Genomic DNA, 5,000 nt, shown 5'->3' on the forward strand with positions numbered 1-5,000 from the left:
CGACTTTTGCTTGCTGCAAGAGCTCTATTCCATGTCCGTTAAGGGTACCAGTTGTATGTTGTTGTTGCAGTGTTGAGTGATTGTTGTAGTCCAGAACTACGAAACCGGTGCCATACTTATCAGAAACGTGAAATCGAACAGAGGAACTGTCGACTGTGGTGTTCAGTTGCTTTCGTTTTCTCTTTCTATTTCACTTCAGGTAAGCCAGTTTGGCAGAAGCAATGCAAGAATGTTTTATATACCGGTGACGATCATTAGAATTCCTTGTATTTGTTATTAGTGTTGCGAAGTGATGCAGTTCTGCTGACAGTGTTCAACTTAATTTACTAACTGGGCAGTGCGAGCCATTTTTTGTCAGTTGCACCGTGACAGCCGGTACCGCGGGCCGACTGACCGGCGATCAGAGCGTCCACAATTGGCATGTATTTATGTGATTATCTGGACCAATATATGACGGACATGACCGGACATGTCAGTGGTATGAATGTATTTCGTCGATTTATCAATACCGTGGTGAGACTCGGAGAGAGAGTGTGTGTCAGGTGTGTAGTGTGTGTGCCGGTGTGTGTGTCAGTGTGACGGTGTGTGTGTGTGTGTGTGTGTGTGTGTGTGTGTGTGTGTGTGTGTGTACTAGTACGTGTAGATGTGTGTGGACATGCTCTGTGTGTGTGTGTGTGTGTGTGTGTGTGTGTGTGTGTGTGTGTGTGTGTGCCGGTGCCGCGTGTGTGTCAGTGCGGTGTGTCAGTGTGTGTGTGTGCCGTTGTGTGTGTGTGTGTGTGTGTGTGAGTCAGTGTGTGTGTGTGGGTGTGGGTGTGTGTGAGCACGGTGTGTGTGTATGTGTGCATTCTCACGATCACTGGTTTATTTTGTCCGTGTAGCCGCTCAATCCGATCTGTCTTTGCACACTATTCCGTCCGATATTTTGTCCGTAGTAGTGCTGGAACCAAATTCAGCAAATCAAAATGTCGGTTTTAATCTCTGGCTGCAGGAAATGGAACTGAGAAAACAGAAGAACAAGCGGGGAACAATGAAGAACAAAGTCGCCCGCGGCCGGCGGCGGAGAACTCAGTGAAAAGAGACGGAAGAACTTGTCTCAGTGCAACCGGGTACTAGTAGTCCAGTCAAGTTATAACTGCTTTGCAGTTTCTCCCCGAAAAGTCTCTCAAGAACAGTCCGCGTGTGTTTTTGTATACTGGCCAGTGCCGAGACAAATTACAGTCTTGGGCGAGAGTCAATAGCTGTCATGCACGGCCGTATATCATACACCGCTGATGATCGGCGTGTCAGTTATGCACTGCCACACCGCCGGCGTGTCGCTTGGTCTCCGCAGTTAAGTGCATATGTAAACTGTATACCTTCAAAGGGAAACGTTGATCCACTGTCGGTATCACTGTGTGTGACATGATGCTGCGGCCATGCCTGAATAACTTTTATCAGTCGGACTCAGCAAACTGTCAGATTGACTGGCATCGAAATCATGTGATTCTGAACCTTACTGAGTTCTACTGTGATAATGGTCAAGGAGAGCCTGCACGCTCACACACACACACACACACACACACACACACACACACACACGTCAGTGCACACTGTCACCGGTGACGCACGCACGCACACGGCACTGGCACACAGACACACACACACAAATCATCAGTGACCGAACACACACACACACGCATGCACCGTGGGCACACACACACACACACACACACACACACACACACAACCACATGCTCACACATGAATGCGGTGACTTGTTCGAGCTTGTCTGTTGTCAGGGTCTTCAGTCAAAACACCCTGAACGATTCCAGTCGATCTCAGTCTTCCTTGAGCAGGTTTGACACAGTAAGGTTTGTTTTTTCATTCCAGTCCACTGCTTTTTTTGTTTGAATCATCAGTCAAAAAGTCTAAGAGATAAGGTATTTAGTTTTAGTCTCGATGGAGTGCCGGTCGAGTTTTCGCATATTTTTATCCCACAGAGGTCAACTTGATCTCAATACGTCAAGGGAGGTAATCGGTGACCTACTTTTTCATGTGCTGGTATTATCGATCCCCCCGATTTTTGCAGAACTTGCCTAATCATATGCTGTTAAAAAGTCACAGTTTTCAATTTATCATATCAGTATATAGCACTTAATGTTTCAGATTTTACACAGTCGGTGAAAATTCATCACATGGTTGGAACACATTCGTAAAAGTAGATTATCATCGACGGCTTTAGTGGGCGTGTCTATTATATGTTACCTCCCCTGGCCCGAATGGAAGCGTGTAGCTGCTCGCTTTGCACCGGTTTGCAGGATCAAATGCATATTGATGCCTGCTGCTGCACAAAAACGTCGAAAATGTGAGGTAATGTATTTGTGCTTGCGATGCCTTTGCATGGATATGCAGTCTAAAAGGCGTATATTTCAGTTTTTACTCGGAAAAAAACGTTTATGTTGTTCAGTTTGCAGACGATTTCAGTGGCTTCAACTTCCTTGTCGAATAGAGGCGATGTGCTTCGTGTAGTTGATGGAGTTCAAGCTCTCGCCTACATTTTTCCCCCGGTAGCAGGGATTTAGATGAATTTGTTGTGCGCTTTTGATGATTCTGTCAAAATCATACTGCACATGGAAGTGTGGAACTGAATAATGCAAACCAACCGCAACAGAGCTGGGTGCGTTTTATCATTATGGAATTAAGTCTGCTGTCGGTAACAGTTCAAGTAACATGGCGACCAGAAAACAGCAGCAAACCTGACCTGGAGTGGAGAAATAGCAAGCGGTAGGACCGGGTATATTGTTGACCTACATGTGATCATATTATTTCAAGCAGAATTCAAGATTAGCAGGATCAGTATGCACACGAATGCAACACAGGTGAGGTTTCTGAGCCGGAGCCGTTTTGCCTTTGATTTTGAAGGGCAAAATGAGTTGTGCATAAAATCACTGGGTGAAAGATAATCAAGATCTGGACTTTTCAGTCACTGCTGCACAATTCGGGACAGTGATTCTCGTTTTTGACTTTGTTAAATGTGTGTTGAATGCAAATGGACATTTGCTCACATCACTTTTAATAATGATGGAAGTTAAAAGGAAATTATATGATGCATTCCAAATATATTGTTGCAAATGAAGCATGTTGGGAAAAGGTATAACCCTTGCAGATAAAATGCATTTTTGTAAGATATCAGATTCTGCATTGCCAAATATGATTATATCTGTGAATTTTGATATTAAAAAAAAGAAAAAAGAAAAGAATTATTTTGTTCGCTTAACTATTCTTTTTAATATAATTTACTCATCTCGGTTTTATTGATGTAAGGCATATCATTCATAGGATTATAGCAAATTGTTGGCAACATAAGAATAGCCTTTAGCCTTGAACCATAATAGATGGCATCAGGCATAGCCTCGCATTCACATTTCTCTGCATTCACATCAGCAGTGTGTTGACTGGAACTACATGCTCATCTATAAGACTGTAAGGCTGGCCCAGCTTAGTAATAAATGCTTGTGTTAATTGCACCCACAGAAATACAGCCCTCTCTTCGGACCTTGTACAAACGATAGTCTGTTGATGAGTTTAGCTCTTGACTTGGAGATCCGGGAACAAAAAAATTGGTGGTGATGTCACCACCCTGAAATACATAAGCCTTATGTTGTAACGGAGGAAGGCACTTCCTGAATGCCAAAGCTCATATTAATGCTCATTGCACGTTCTCCAGATTTTTTGGCAGAAGTTGTTTAACAGAGTCAACTGCTTGTGCATGGGCACACTTACAAGTACAAATTTATGCACAAATAAACTTGAATGCATATATATATATATAATCTTTTGTATGCACATTTGCATGTGTGCACTGTTATGGCTCCACACACGTGCACACACACACACACACGCACACACACACACATCTACATGCACACATACACATTCTTAATTCTTAAAATTAGGTCTGAAATCATTTTTGACTGATTCCTAATTCTGCCCTTCTGTGAATTTATCATTAAAAAATAATGCAGAACATGCATTTCAGTCTGTAGTCTTGTCCTGTAGAGATATGTTCATTAGTCTGAAGTGTTTTGTGAGATAGGCTGTGCTTGTGCAGGTAGCTTTTTTTACACAGTACACTACTGATCAGTAAATTATACTAGTGGTAGTAAATAGGATTCATTTGGAGTTTGTTCCAGCTTGTATGAGTGGGAGTTCACTTTCCCTGGTTTCTAGGGCCTTCTTTTATTTAATCTTAGTCTATGAAGATTGATTTTTCTTGATCAGAATGACAGTATGTTTTAATTAAAGATTAAAAAGAAAACTTTCCCTTAAGTTTTACTGTTCTGTTTCCTGGCAACATCCCCAGACTTTTGCCAGTGAAATTCTTGCAGGTGTCTAGATGTTCTTTTTGACCAGTGCCTGACATTTTGGCTGTTTTCTCCTCAGTAGTCATAAAAAGAGGAGAATGGGTTTTTTCATACTCTCCCATTTGATATATATTTGCTTCTCTCATTTTTCTTCTCACACTGAGTCAACAATGACCACAAACGTTTCGATATTTCTGTTAATACCAGGTATTTTTATTATTTCAGTTTCTTCTGCATTTTTGGGCTGCAACCTCCATGTTCACTTCTGTTCTGAGTATAGATACTGTACGGATTAGGCTTTGACAATGACATATAATGACATATGAGGTGGTGAAGCACAAACAGCGACACACACCATGGTCATGTCTTCTCAGCATGGGCAGTTTCTCTTGAGAAACAATAAAGCTGACTTGGTCAGAAGAGGGTGCTCTAAAGGCATTCACAGGGAGTGTAAGGGGGAGGTATCTAGCCACATATACTTTCATTTTTTCCCCTTCTCAGGTATGCACAGGACAGGGATTCAGACTTGTACTGGAGCCTGCACCATTGGGTCATGATAAGCATGTTAGAATTTTAGGAAGAAAATTTCCTTTTAGGCACCCATACACAGTTGTTGGGTGTTTGTTTTTTTAGGGGGCAGGGGGGGAGGAGTATTTT

General features: G+C 42.4%; 1 protein-coding gene across 3 annotated transcripts in view; it reads left to right on the top strand.

Moving 5' to 3' along the window:
• Positions 1-42: 42 nt before the first annotated feature.
• The window catches only part of LOC143299974 (protein mono-ADP-ribosyltransferase PARP3-like), a 28,133-nt gene continuing 23,175 nt past the window's right edge, over positions 43-5,000 (top strand). Inside the window, exons 1-2 of one of the 3 annotated variants that reach the window (XM_076613534.1) lie at positions 43-199; positions 1,779-1,845. The gene's annotated coding sequence lies outside the window, so the exon portion shown is untranslated. Of the gene's footprint in view, positions 200-1,778; positions 1,846-2,247; positions 2,350-5,000 lie in introns of those variants that run through there. The other 2 variants (XM_076613533.1, XM_076613531.1) reach the window with 2 other exon arrangements.

Source organism: Babylonia areolata, chromosome 25, assembly GCF_041734735.1.
Source record: "Babylonia areolata isolate BAREFJ2019XMU chromosome 25, ASM4173473v1, whole genome shotgun sequence".
Taxonomy (NCBI): domain Eukaryota; kingdom Metazoa; phylum Mollusca; class Gastropoda; order Neogastropoda; family Buccinidae; genus Babylonia; species Babylonia areolata.